This window comes from Lactuca virosa, chromosome 7 (assembly GCF_052849685.1).
Source record: "Lactuca virosa cultivar CGN04683 chromosome 7, Lactuca_virosa_CGN04683_v6, whole genome shotgun sequence".
NCBI lineage: Eukaryota > Viridiplantae > Streptophyta > Magnoliopsida > Asterales > Asteraceae > Lactuca > Lactuca virosa.
The window spans coordinates 157,950,223-157,965,056 of NC_136432.1; positions in this window are offsets into that span (position 1 = coordinate 157,950,223).

Genomic DNA, 14,834 nt, shown 5'->3' on the forward strand with positions numbered 1-14,834 from the left:
TAACCTAGGAAGAAATAGACCGAGAACCATTTATGGTGTATGGTAAACCATCTCCACAGGTGACAGAAAGTAGTGCTAGGAAAATAGATACGAACGTTTCTACTTCCGATGTAGATTCATCTTTAAGTCAAGGAAAGCAAGAGGCTGGAGAGAAAGTGTCTGAGAATAATTTTGTGTCAAAATTTGGTGTTTTTATTTCAAACAATGATGATTATGTGTCTAACGCTAAACCTGATGTTTTGATTTGCGATGATGTGGTTTCAAAATCTAATGTTTTCTGTTAAATGTGGTGATGTTTCTGATAAAACTAATGTATCTGACACAAGCACATCCACTCCATCCACACCTGTCACAAATCCTGATTCTTGCACATGCACGTGCGGGGAAAACAAAGGAGTAAATAAGAGCACAAAGTCATAAAAAGGCGGTACCAATTTTCATGATAAAAAGCAAACATGTTTTAACTATGGAACTGCCGGTCATATCGCTCGTAATTGTCCTAATAGGGCATTTGTTCATTTATCCGCACCAAGAAGAGAAAACGAGTCTCGAGGAAGGTCTCTCACGAGAAAGTCCTCGAGATCTCGTCTTCGTGACGATGATTGGAATGTTCATTACGACAAGAGAAGGGTTGAACTTAAAACGAACAAACTGGTTTTCACTAAAACAACCACATGTGACTTGATAAGATCGAATGAGGCTAAGCCAACGTCGATATCGTCAAAGGCAGCGTCTGGATCTTCGACTAATCCTAGCCGAAAATTTAAACGCTCAAAACAAAAGAAAAATATTTTAAAATCACTTGTGAATATTTCAAAACCTAATCACCGGTGGGTGTCCAAATCTTCAATTGTCCAATCATCTTCATCTTCTGAAAGTGCATCTGATAATAAGTCTAAATAAAAAAAATGGTTAAGGTTGTCTAATAACTTTGATCCCAAAATTACAAAAATATTTTTAGCATTAGTGAAGATTTATTAGTGTTAATTTTAGTTTTATTTTTATTTTATTTTATTTTATTTTATTTTCTAAAAATAAAAAAAAAACAAACAAACAAAAATCAATTAGTTTAATTTTTAGATTTTATTTTAGTTTTAAGACTTCAAAATATATTATTTTTGAAAAATTGGAGTATTAGGCTTCGGTTTGATAGCTTCTTAGGTTTGCAACCCATAGTTATTGGATCGGGTAGGGTCCAAGTATATAAACATGGGTTGACGGTCGTTTACCCTTCTTACCCTCATTTTGTATTTGCGGCCGTGAACCCCCAAGCCGTGTTCTCTCCCTCTCAATTCTCGATTTGTCATGGTTTATAGTTTTTCTTTCGAAATTAATTGTTGATTTGCGTAGGTATGCTCATGGTGAACTCTATCATGCTAAACTTACAAAGAAACAACCGTGTTTAGTGGTTCAATTGAAGAAAAATGATTTTTCGGCATCTGTGGACCGTTCACGACCTTTGAAGGGATCACGGCCATAAACGTGTTCACGGTCGTGAACCCGTTCACGGCCGTAAACCCCAATTTTGCCCTAAACTCAATTTTCCCTTAATCTTATTCAAAATCAAAAGCCTAATTGCATGATTAATGAGAAAACTTGGTGTTTATTGATTAAAAATATTTGTTTTCTCACGTCGCTCGGTTGGTGCATGTCTAAAAATGGCTGACTTGAAGTTTGCATATATTCACAACCTCGCCATTTTCTTGGTTGATCCACCAGTCGCCCACAGTGACTTCAAGTCGATGATAAATGGATTGAAGAACTGTTCCCTCGTTCATGCCCTCACATCCAGTCCAGTGATTTATCAAAATCTTGTGAAGCAGTTCTGGAACACAACTAGGGTGCGAAAAGAAGATGATGATGCAATCTCCATAGAAGCAACTGTCAATGGAAGGAAGATCACTGCAACTGAGCAAGTCATCCGTGAAGTACTGCAGATTGATAACCAGCCGGGGTTTCCAACCGAGATCTCCATGGACCAGACTGGGGAGATCATCATTCGAATGGGTTATGAGGGTGGGTCTCCTCCTACGATCAAGAAATTATTGCCACCCTATTGGAGGTTCCTGGCCCATGTGTTCGTGAGTTGCATTTCTGGAAGGAGAGCCGGGGCTGACGGGATCTCGTTACTAAACACGGGTGCCATTATTGCTCTCGCTACTGGTCTAGACTTCAACTTTTCGAGATTCATCCTGAACGAGATGGTAAACAATGTGGAAGGAAAGAAGAAAGAAAAATTTCTCATGTTTCCGAGGTTCCTACAGATGATCTTCAACAGCAAATTCACGGAACTTGAGAAAATAGGAGAAACCCTTGATGTGAAATCCCTTGGTTCTAACACTTTTGGGTTAATGAAGCAGAATCAGAAGGTAAATTTTATGTGTGAGTGAAAATTTCCTTTAGTGAAAATTGGCCAATTTTATGAAGTCAGTGATGCATCCGATTCTAAGGATTCCTCCGAAAATGAAGAGTCTGAAGATGAGGTAATTACTGCTACCGAGCATGAGGAACAACCTGTTCCTCCTATTGTAATTGTGGCAGAAGAGCATGTGCCAATGAATGTCGATTTAAGTGAAAATCAAGATGCATATGATGATGATGATGAAAGTGATTTTGAGAGGGGTTTGATGGAGAATGTTGTAGAGGATGAGGGTGATGAAGATGATGAAGTTGGTTTAGATAATGAAGGGGGTAATGGTGAGGAAGAGTTCAACTTTGGTGGTGACTTGTCTGGTTTTAACAATGACGCCCTCTTCGATTTTGAGAAGACTAATAATTAGTATTGCCCAACAAATGAGGAGCTCAACTCCTTCTTTGATGGTGTCGGTGATGTTGTGCAACACACAACGGAGACTGAGGGATCTGGTGATATTTTCAAAGCAACGCCTCCTACAAATGATCATATGGTTGGTTCTCAAATCCATTCGGATGCAACCTCAAGGATTCCTCCCCTTCCGGTTGTCACTCCTACTTTTATTCCATCTGAGAGTGATCCGACAATGACACAAGCCTCCCAGCCTCCAGTCAAAAGAAGAAGAGCCGATCTGAGTCCGGGAGTGCTTATTAGAGAATAGGCCCCGCCAACTCAGCCAACATCCACAACAGCCGATACACCAACCATTCCAACCCAAGAAAGACCAAGTGGTGTCAGATCTTCATTCGAAGCCGGGAGTTCTTCTGCTCCTGGGGGTTCTCCTGCCCGACCTGCGCATGATGTCGTCTCAGTGAGACTTTCCAGGTTACTTGCTCCAAATGATTCAGACACTTCTCCACGAGGCAAAGGTATATCAATAGGAGAAGGAAGCTCAGGGGGAGCAGACCCATCTGTGTCAGAGCTCAAGGAAGAAATTGGTGTGTTAAATCAGAAACTCATTGAAAAAGATATTTTGATTGAGAAACTCGACACCCGAGTTTCTGGGCTTGAAGCATACAATAGCCTAAACCCTAATCCCTAAACCCTAAACCCTAAACCCTAAACCATAAACCACCTATGAAAACCACCAGGGTTGTTGATCGATTTCAACAATAACCAGCTCAACCTCCTCTAAGGGTAACACTGAAAAGAGCTCAGAAACCGTCTGCTCCTAAGAAGAAAAAGAAATGGCTCTTCATGAAGAGTTCCGAAGAAAATCGTCGTGCGGACCAGCCAAGATTGACGGTGACTGGTCTCGAAAGAGGAGGTTCAGTGACAAATATGGAAACAGATCAGGAATCCTGATGTGGGGATTTCACGATAAACTCAATGTCTGGGTGGTGAAAAGAAAAATTGGTGAGTCGGAGTACTATAAAGACAAACATGACTTTTGTTCTTGGACAAAAGTCGACCTTACTGAACTCTCCAAAGCTCCATTTCATAATCCATCTCAAGACCCTCAGCCTACTGATTTTCAACTGTTCTTGGAAAATCAAGTCAAGAGGAATTTTGAAAGAATGAAGACTGCAGAATCCTTTATAAGGAGCCACAAAGATGTGATTGATCCTAATACCAACGAGCCGATGAAGTTTGTGATGTGGCCTCCCATGAAGAAACTGAAAGAGATTCCTATTCTCCAACACTTTCGTGATGGATCACTGGACAATATGGAATTATGGGCGTTCGATGAAGCCACGCCCACTACCGTGATCAAATTCCCATCTGGCACTCATCGCCTTGTTGCGGTAACAGTCGTGACTAGTGACGCGGATTAATGAGCTAACTCGACGAGTCTGAGAGACAACTCGCCGAGTCAGGACTGCTGAAGGAAACCCTAAATTCTCGGGCCTGCGGCCTATTTAAAGGCACTTATAGCCTCCATTTCGTCTCACCAGTACCCTTACACCCTTGAGAGAAACCCTAACGTCTGTAGTGAGCTAGAGTGGTGAGGATAGCTAATCTTGTGTTTATTTTGGATCATTTCCTTGAAGAGGAAGGAAGGTTCATCAAAGATCAAGAATGGAGGGCCAGTAGATATGTTTCTTCTTCATCTCAAGCTTCAGATCAAGGTAAAAAGCTTTTACCTTTCTTGTGGGATGATTAGATCTCATGTTTTTTAGATTTAGGGCTTGTAACACCTTCTTGATGGGGATATGGATGAATCAAGCCCCTTTTTGAGTCTAGACTTCAGATTTGGACCTTGTGTGGTCCAGAGAGTCCAAAATTTTAGAGCCATAGTGGATCAACCAAGGAGTTCTTTTTGTTTTGGAAGCATTAATGGAGTAGTGATGGCATATAGAGCAATATATGCCATGCATGATCATCAAGATCAAACCTTTACGTGACTTTTGGGTATTAGGAGGTTAGATCTAGAGGTTGGAGTTACAGATCTGACCTCGGGTGCCCAAATGAGAAATCCGAATGAGTCAACTCGCCGAGTCTAGGAGATGACTCGACGAGTCGGATCGGGTTGCCCCGACGTTCTTGACGCAGTGATAACTCGTCGAGTTGGGGGTCAACTCGACAAGCTGACTGAAACCCTAGGGAGAGCTCTGAGGATATGAGTGGACTCGGCAAGTCACAAGAGTGCACTCGGCGAGTCAGGTCAACTTTGACTGTTGACTCGTGTTGACTTTTGTTGACTTTATGGTTGGGTCAAATATGATCATTTGAGACCAGGGAGGGGTAAAATGGTCTTTTACCCATTCCAAGGGTAAGAAAGAGGGTAAGAGGACTTTTGGTGTATTTGAGTAAGAGTGGGATATCGATTATAGATGCTTATCTAATATGATAGGCGGAGGCTAGATCGAGGATTCCGAGCACGAGATTTTACTAGCTAGCTTACGAGGTGAGTCTTCTCGCTATACTTTACCTAGAGTGGTATTTATGTGCGACCGGAAGGTCTTTATGTTCTTACTTGAGTTGTGCAATTGTCTGTGCGATATATGATATATTATGACCGGACCGGAGGGTCCAACGAGCCATAGGACTGGAGGGTCCCAACCAGACCGGACCGGAGGGTCCAACGAGCCGTGCGACTGGAGGGTCCCACTGAGACACATTTATCGGAGGGTCTTACAGAGTTATAGCCTCGAGTGGCTAATGTGTTGTATATGGTATTTTAGGGAACTCATTAAGATTCGTGCTTACCGTGTTATGTGATATGTATTTCAGGTACTTCCAAGGATCGAGGGAAGGCACCAGCTTGATTGTACACACACCTAAGCTGGAGTTATTTTTTATGGATCCTGGATTCGTGATAAACACTTTTGGAAAACTATGTTGATGATTGAGATTTCAAGTTTTGAGAAATGTGACATGTGTTTTATTGTATTTAAAAATGAAAATTTTGGTTTGAAATTTAAGTCGTTACAAGTTGGTATCAGAGCCTTGGTTTGAGGGATTCGGATGCACCTTCGGGTATGTCTGGACTCAAACTGAGGATTAAGGAAAATTTTCAAGAGAAACGATTTTTCTAAAAACGAGTAAGAGTTTCTAAGAGAAAAGCGGAAAAGAGCAGTGTGTACAATCAGCCAGCGCCCGAACAGTGATTTCCCAAAATACCCTTACCTTATGTGTTATGAGATATTATGAGATATATTATGCATGCTAGAGAATAGGCTAGGTATTTCATATTTTAGGACTAGAGTGGCCTAATTTGTGATGCCTTAGCCTAGGAGTTACTTCTACTGTGAATTGCTTTGAGTGCGAGTAGGTAGCAGAGAGGAGCTTATGAGAGGTCTACTAGAGAGTAGCATGTGTACGGAGAGGCATAGAGTACTTGTAATCTGGAATCCTAGGAGGAGGACTTGGGGTGAATACGGATGCGGGGTGGAAGGTAGTATTGTGCCCGTACTACTGGAAGCACCGGATCGGTAAGCAGTCCAAGTAAGAATCCTTAGGGTGCTAAGGAACAAGTAGGGGTGAGTGATCGAGTGTGAGTATGCTCGAGCGAGTTCCTGATTATTTTGTGTTGTGTTTCAGAGACATCATGGTGGGTACACGCCACAACCCTGGAGGTAGTGGGACTAGTGATGATGAGATTCGGAGGATGATTCACGAGGAGGTGGCTGCAGCTATCTGAGCGGAGATTCCCGAGATGTTTGGGTCTATTAAGACCACCCTGATTGAGACGTTTGATGAGCGATACGCAACTATCACTGAGTGTAAGGTCCTAGAAAGGATCTTTGCCAATGATCAAACAACAAACAATCACAATAGAAGTAGAAGAAGAAAAGAAATCAAGCTTGCACACGTTTATAGCATAAAAACGTCTGGTACAACTCGATACAGTAAACCGTAAACACTCTGGCATCAACAACCAACACAAAGACCTACACCTCCACTATATATACTCGACTGGGCCGCAAACTGGGTTTACGGCCGTAAACATGTTTACGGCTGTAAACTCACCTTTGGACCGTAAACAGCTAACCAACCCACAAACTGACTTTAAAGATACAAAAGAACAAATACAATGAAAGCCTAGACCAAACCATTAACTGGAACCTTCAATCCCCCCCTTGGTTTGGTGCTAGCTTGGACTCTGTTTTTGTCGACCACCAGCACATCAGATTTTCCCATAGCTCCATTCCACATCTCCTTCTCGATAATCTCAGCAACCATCGAAGTGTACTCCTTTGCAGCGGACTCAAAAAGGTCTTCAGCCACCTTGATCTGATGAATGGAGAGCTGATGTATATCCCACCTACCAAATTGAAGAAGATCCCTCTTGTCATACAATCGGATACAATCGTCTTTAAGCTTGATGACAGCAGAAGATGTAGTTTCATCAAACACCCAGTATTCCATGGATTTGAGAGATCCATTTGGATAATTTTGAAGGACGGGAATCTGCTTTACTTGAGCAGTAGCGGGCCACATCACTGACCGAAGTGGCTGATTTGTTTTGGGATCAATGACGCTACGGTAAATCTTGATGGTAGACTCAACAGTCTTCATTGAAGGAAACCCCTTAGCCACTTGATCTTCCAAAAATGATTTGAACTGAGTCGCCATGGGATTATTTGATGGATTTGAGAAAGGAGCATTAGACAGCTCCGTAAGATCAACCCTAGTAAAAGAGTGAAAATTGTGAGCATCTTTGTACATTTTAGTATTGCCGCTCTTTCTTCTCACAATCCACATGTTCATAGTGTCATGGAATCCCCACGAAATGATCCCTGATCTATCACCATAAATGTCTCTAAACCAATTTTCTCCCAGATCCGTAAAGGTGATCTTTGATTGATCCCAGGGAGCATTATGATCTGCTCTCCTTTTGAATAGAAATTGACCCTTTTCAGCTGACTTGGCCAATTTAGCACGTTTCAATGCCACTACACGCGGAGCCTGAGCCGGTTCCTTGTCAAAACGGTCAACAACGGTGGTTGTTCTTGTAGGTTGTGGAACTATGGGAGCATCTTGATCAGGAAGATAGATCTTTGGCTCATCAACAGATGACTTGAATTTGTCGCCAAAATCTTCTTCCAGCTTCTTCTTAAGATCGTAGTAGTTGGCGGTCAGTAAGCCAAAATGTGTCTGAAGATCAGTAATCTGCTTCGTCTTCAGAGCTTTATCTTCAATAAGTTCGGCAACTTGAATATTGAGCTTTGCATTTTCAGTCTGAAGGTCTGCAACCTTGATATCCAGCTCAATATTTTTCTGATCTAAATCAATATTTTTCTGATTCAGAGCATCAATCTCCTTCTGAAGTCCAAGTATTGAAGGATTCTCTTCTCCTGAACTGCCACCCCCAATAGAGATTCCTTTGCCACGTGAGGGAGGCGTTGTGAATTGTTCTTCAGCCAAATGCCTGGCTAGCCTCAAAGAAGCAGCATCATGCTCTGGCCTGGGAGGAGAGAAACCCATGGGGAAGGAAGAGCCACCAGCTTCATAGAAGGTAGTAGGACCTTCACTGACAAGTTCAGATGAAACGATAACAGGAGTTGGTGTTGGTGGAGTAGTAGAGCTTTGAAATACACCCAAATCAGGAATTCCCTGTCTAGGGTCAAGTCTTTGTCTTTTTGTTGGAGGTTGAAAGGCTTGTGAAGTTGTGCGATCACTTTCTAATGGCTCAGATGTAGGTAAAACAACATCAAGGGGAGGAATCCCTGACACTGTCACCATAGGAATTGCTATTTCCGCCATTGGATTGGTAAGATGAGGCGTGGCTTCGAGAACGTCTTCATTTTCCCTTATCTTTGTTGCTGGATGAGCAACTTCATCGATATTGGCAAGCAACGTGTTGAGGTTTTCACCGGTCATGAAGTCTTCATTACTACCTTTTGAAGACCCATCATTATAATCACTTTGGACCTGAACAGATGTCAGTTCAATGTCCTCAGCTACTTGAGCATTAGGAGCTGGAGTTTCTTCTTCTTCAGCACGATCTGACACTGTAGTAACATCATCTTCCGAAATGACTTTCTCAGAAGAAGTGGGCTCAGATGACATTTTGTCTGACATTCCATGAGATTCGGAGGATTCATTTATCTCTGCAAATTTTCCGAATTTCACAAGAGGATGTAATCCTTGGAAGACGACCTTGCCCTTGTGATTCTGCTTAATAAGACCAACAGTGTGGGGGCCTAATGACTTCATGTCTAGCGTGTCTCCATCTTTGACCATATCCAGAAATTGGTTGTCAATGAACAGCTGAATAAACCTAGGATACAACAAGAAAGAATCTCTGGTCTCCTGGCTTATAGCGTTGATGTTTACTAAGAACTCATCCAATATGAACTTTGAGAAATTGAATTTGATACCAGCAGCCAGTGAAACAATTGCCCCTGTGTTCCTGTGTGAGATTTCATCAGCACCTGATCTTCTGCCCGATATACAGCTCACGAACACATGCGCCAAAAATCTCCAGTAAGGTGGCAGAAGCTTTTTCACCGTGGGAGGGTAGATGCCTTCATACCCCATCTTCTTGAGAATCTTTTGCACATCTTCATGTTGGATATAGTGTCTAAGTCCATAACTTTATTTGGTATGTACTTGACCCGACCCGGCATGGTCCATTTGGGTTGCATGGCATTGCAATACTTGGATAGACTAAATGAGAGAATAAGGCACTTATGATTATTAATATATTATAAGTCCTAATATATTAATAATAGTATTATTTAATTAGTATTGATCAAGTATTAATCTAGTATTAATTTGGTGATCAAAGTGAGACTAATTAAATATATAGGGTTGATTATGACAATCATCAATTCTTTTATGGTGGATTAATGATCCATGGTTTATGGGTTTGGTTATAACCATATGGAGCTCCATGGATAGTTCATGGGAGTTACAAACCCATGGGTCATGGGAAATCAAGAGTCATGACAATTAAGGGCATTCATGTGTAAACCCTAATTGTGACAACACTATAAAAGGAATCCTATGGCTAGCAAAATCATGACCTAGTATTACTAGAGAGGGCATAACCGATTTTGAGTGCTAGAAGTATTCTCTCAAGTTATTCCAAGTCTTGTGGTGTTGTGTGAAGCATTTGAGGCACAACATTTGGGGTGCTAGGCTCACAAAGTCTTGAAGGAATCCAAGCAACAACAAGGTATGTATTTCTACTAGTTTTTATGTTTTATGTAATCCCCATGCCATGCTAGTTAGGAAATAACCTTGAAAAATAAATTTGCATGTATATAGAGAAAACATAGATTCAAGGTTATTAGGGTTGCATGTACACTTAGGAAGTGTTAGAATGCTTAAAAACCCATCAGTGGTATCAGAGACTAGGATTGTTTTCTTTATACTTGATGCAAAACTGCTTAAAAATCGAAAATTCTGCATTCTGACGACTGGACTCGCCGAGTCCATGGGGAGGACTCGCCGAGTCCATGAACAAATTCATCCTACTCGACGAGTAGAATAATGCACTCGGCGAGTAGGAGCGTGTTGGGCAGTTTTTTCGAGTTTTGTTGCTGGAAATGGATTAAGATCATTATCCCAATCTGTTTTGGACTTGTAAAATCTGTTTTTCAAAATGATAATGATTATGTTAACCCATTTTACATGACTTTTATCAATTTTCAAGTATTGTATATGTTTATATGATTTTCTTGAAATTGCTTGACATGAATTTGTCTTCTTATGAGTTTTTAGAAGATCATAGGAATTATATGTAACCTCCATGTATGTTTAATTCATGATCTTAATGGCTATGATGGTGTCCATAACTTGTCCTCAAGTTATGGATAACCAAAAGTCACTTCTTTTAATTATGATTACAGAACTAAAGAGGTTTCATAAAATGAAGAGTCTTCATTTTTATGAACCATTAAAACTCATAAGTTACAAATTGAAGAGACTTGGAATAGTTTCAAATCTTGCCCTCAAGTTTTGGAATTTGAAAAGTCTTACACTTTAATACTTTAATTCCAAATTAAACCTTAGATTTTTAAAAAGTTTAAAAATCAACACTTATACTATTATTACAATTTTATTATATAGATATGTATAAGAATATGTCATTCTTACCGTTAGTAGGCCTCATTCACGAAGCCGGTCTATAAGGGGGGTATAAGGTTGTTGCCTATAAAATGGTGACTTAATGGGTGTCCACTCTCACCCACCGCTTCCTTGATCGGTGGAGGGTCGTTAGCCGAACGGGTAGGATACGACTTTAAATACTTGTTAAAAGTATAATGAATTATAAAGTAACTATACATTATAAATTCCCAATCTTAGTTACTTTATGAAAATGTGAAATTGGTGCTAGCCCATAAAATTACACTTTGTACCTTACCAAGTCGTTAGTGGAGCGTGTGTGGTTAACCGGCACACTAACATGGACTAGTAAGAGTGGCAAAGGGTAACTTGACCTTATTATAGATCGGTGGAGCGTGTGTGGTTAACCGGCACATTGATTAGGTAATATTGTTGAGGGTACCAACTCAATTTGTATGGTTATTCACACCTTGTTTGTGATCCTCGGCATCCCAGTCACAAACTTGAGAGGGCACAATCGAGATTCAAACATGCCATTGAAAAGTTCAATGTATCTCAACAGATCTAGGAGTTTCAAAACCAATAAAACCTAATAATAAAATATTTCGTTCTTATGGTGGAAATTGGTAAATCGTCATTTACCTACCTTCAAATATTTTATAGTATGGATTACGGCATCCCTCTTCCAACTATAAATAGTTTGTTGGATCCTAGCCTTAATATTTCATTTGGGTGAATTATTAAGGATTCCTAATCTAATGAAACTTTTCTTTCTTTCCTTTCAGATGTCTTCCAACAATGCTTCTGGCTCAAACCCAACAGGCTCCTTTTCCCTTATGAACTTGTGTGGTAAGGTCATCTTTGATGGATCCAATTTCAATGAGTGGATCAGAAACATCAGAATAATTACCTGCTATGAGGACAAAGAATATGTCCTCGATAGGGAGCTTAAGGTTGTGAGTGAAGCCGCTGCTACTCCTGAAGAGTTTGCGGAGTTTGTTGCACATGAAAAGGATGCTACTAAAGTAGCATGCATCATGATGGCCACCATGACTCCTGAACTTCAAAAATCCTATGAAGATTTCTACCCCTATGAGATGCACCTGGATCTGATGGAAAGGTACCATCAGAGCGCGCGTCAGGAGAGGTATGAAATCATCTCCTCCATGATAACCGCAAGGATGAAGGATGGTGAACCCATCACCGGTCACTTGCAGAAGATGCAAAGGTTCGTTGACCGGTTGCTGAAGCTAAATGTTGACTTTCCTGAGGAAATGGCGATTGACATCATTCTCCATTCCTTACCTCCAAGTTATGATCAGTTTCGTATGACTTATCATATGAACAAGGAGGAAGTCACGCTTAGCAAACTTCAAGGACTCTTAAGGACAGCTGAAAATGGCCTTAAGGGTAAAGCGGTTGCTACTTCTACTTCTTCAACAGCCCCTGTTCTGGCTATTGGGCAGGGAAAGGGTAAGAAGAGGAAAAGCCCTTCGAAGGGTACCAAGGGTAAGACTCTTGATGGTTCCTCTTCAAGTGGGACAAAGAAAGGTCCCATTACTCCTTCTTCAAACCCAATGGAAGCACAATGCTTCTATTGCCAGGATAAGGGACACTTCAAGCGAAGCTGCCCTAAATATCTGCAAGATCTAAAGGATGGGAAGGTTAAACCCACCCATGCAGGTATTTACACAATATTGTCTAATAAGTCATCTAATGTTAATTCTTGGGTGCTTGATACAGGTTGTGGTATTCACATCTGTACTGATTTGCAGGCACTAAGAAAAAGTGAGCAAGTGGAGCACGGGAAGATAAACTTAGTCATGGGCAACAGGAAAGCATCACCTGTTACCAAGATAGGAGTTTATTCTTTATTGCTTAATAATGGGTTAATGTTAGATTTGAATAAGTGTTGTTACTCGCCCGAAATGGCGAGAAATATTATTTTTTTTTCATGGCTTGTACAAACAAGGTTTTTCATTTTCATTTGATAATAAAAATGGTGCTATTAATGTTTATTACAATGATGTATTTTACTTTAAAGAATTACCTTGTGATGGTGTATATGAAGCCGTGAATGTTGTAGACAATCTAGGAAATAATGTGTTGTATATTGATTCTTCAGATAGCTTGGATAAAGCATCCTTGTGGCATTGTTGTCTTGGACATGTAAACAAGAAGCGCATAGGCCAACTCCAAAAGTCTGGAGTCTTGGAATCATTTGACCTTAAGTCAGATGATAGTTGTGAGTCTTGTTTACTTGGAAAAATGACAAAGTCACCCTTCACAGGTACTTGTGATAGGGGTGAAGGTTTGTTGGACCTTGTACACACGGATGTGTGTGGCCCCTTCAGAGTTGCTACAAGGGATGCTAATCGCTATTATGTGACTTTTACTGATGATTACAGTAGATATGGATATATTTACTTAATCAAGCATAAGTCAGAAACCTTTGAAAAGTTCAAAGAGTTTAAGCAGGAAGTGGAGAATCAATTGGGCAGGAACATCAAGATGCTCCGATCCGATCGGGGAGGAGAGTATCTTAGCATTGAGTTCCTTGACTATCTTAAGGAATGTGGGATTGTCTCACAATTGACACCTCCCAGAACACCACAGTTGAATGGTGTGGCTGAGAGGCGCAATCGAACCTTGTTGGATATGGTTCGTTCCATGATGAGTCGAGCTTCGTTACCAATCTCTTTCTGGGGGTATGCCTTAGAGACTGCCGTCCATATCCTTAATCTAGTCCCTACTAAAAAGGTTGCCAAAACACCTCACGAGATGTGGACTGGGAAAGTTCCCAATTTGGACCACATCAAGATTTGGGGTTGTGAAGCTTTCGTGAGGCGTGAGACTCATGATAAGCTTGAACCTCGAAGTGAGAGGTGTATTTTCATCGGCTACCCACAGAGATCCTTTGGTTACCTCTTCTACAGACCCAGTGATAATATGGTTTTTGTAGCAAGAAGAGGAGTCTTTCGCGAGAGAGAATTCATAAGCCAAGGGGACAGTGGGAGGCAAATTGACCTTGAAGAGCTTCAAGAGTCAAGTGGTGAAGGAACCTCAAATGCTATCGACCAACCTGAGGAGGAAACTCCTGTTGATCCGATAGATGAGTCTGTACCTCCAAGACGTTCCACTAGGGTGAGGAACACACCTGATTTTTATTATGGTTATCACATCACCACTGAAGGTAATACATTTATTAGTGATAGTACACTAATAGATTTGGATGAACCTAATAATTACAGGGAAGCGATGGCAGGCCCTGAGTCTGCTAAATGGAAGGAGGCTATGGACAGCGAGATTCAGTCCATGTATGACAATCAAGTTTGGAACTTGGTTGACAATGTACCAGGTCGTAAGACAATTGGGTGCAAATGGATCTTCAAGAAGAAGACCGACATGGATGGGAAGGTACATACTTACAAAGCGCGACTGGTTGCGAAGGGCTTTACTCAAACTCCAGGAGTTGACTATGATGAGACCTTCTCACCAGTAGCTAAGATTAAGTCTATTAGAGTATTGTTAGCCATAGCTGCATTTCATGATTATGAAATATGGCAAATGGATGTCAAAACCGCTTTCCTTAATGGAAAGTTGGCTGAGGATGTTTACATGGCTCAACCAGAGGGTTTTGTCGATACAAGATACCCTAATAGAGTGTGTAAGATTGATAAATCCATTTATGGATTGAAACAAGCGTCTCGCAGATGGAATCTTTGCTTTATTGAGAAAGTCAAAGAGTTTGGCTTTTCTAGGAGTGAGGATGAGTCTTGTGTGTATGTCATGGCTAGTGGGAGCATAGTTAGCTTCTTGGTGTTGTAGGTGGATGACATACTTCTCATAGGAAACGACGTCCCAACCTTGCAGGAGGTTAAGTCCTGGCTTGGGAAGTGTTTCGCTATGAAGGACCTTGGGGAAGCTGCCTATATCCTAGGGATAAGGATATTAAGAGATA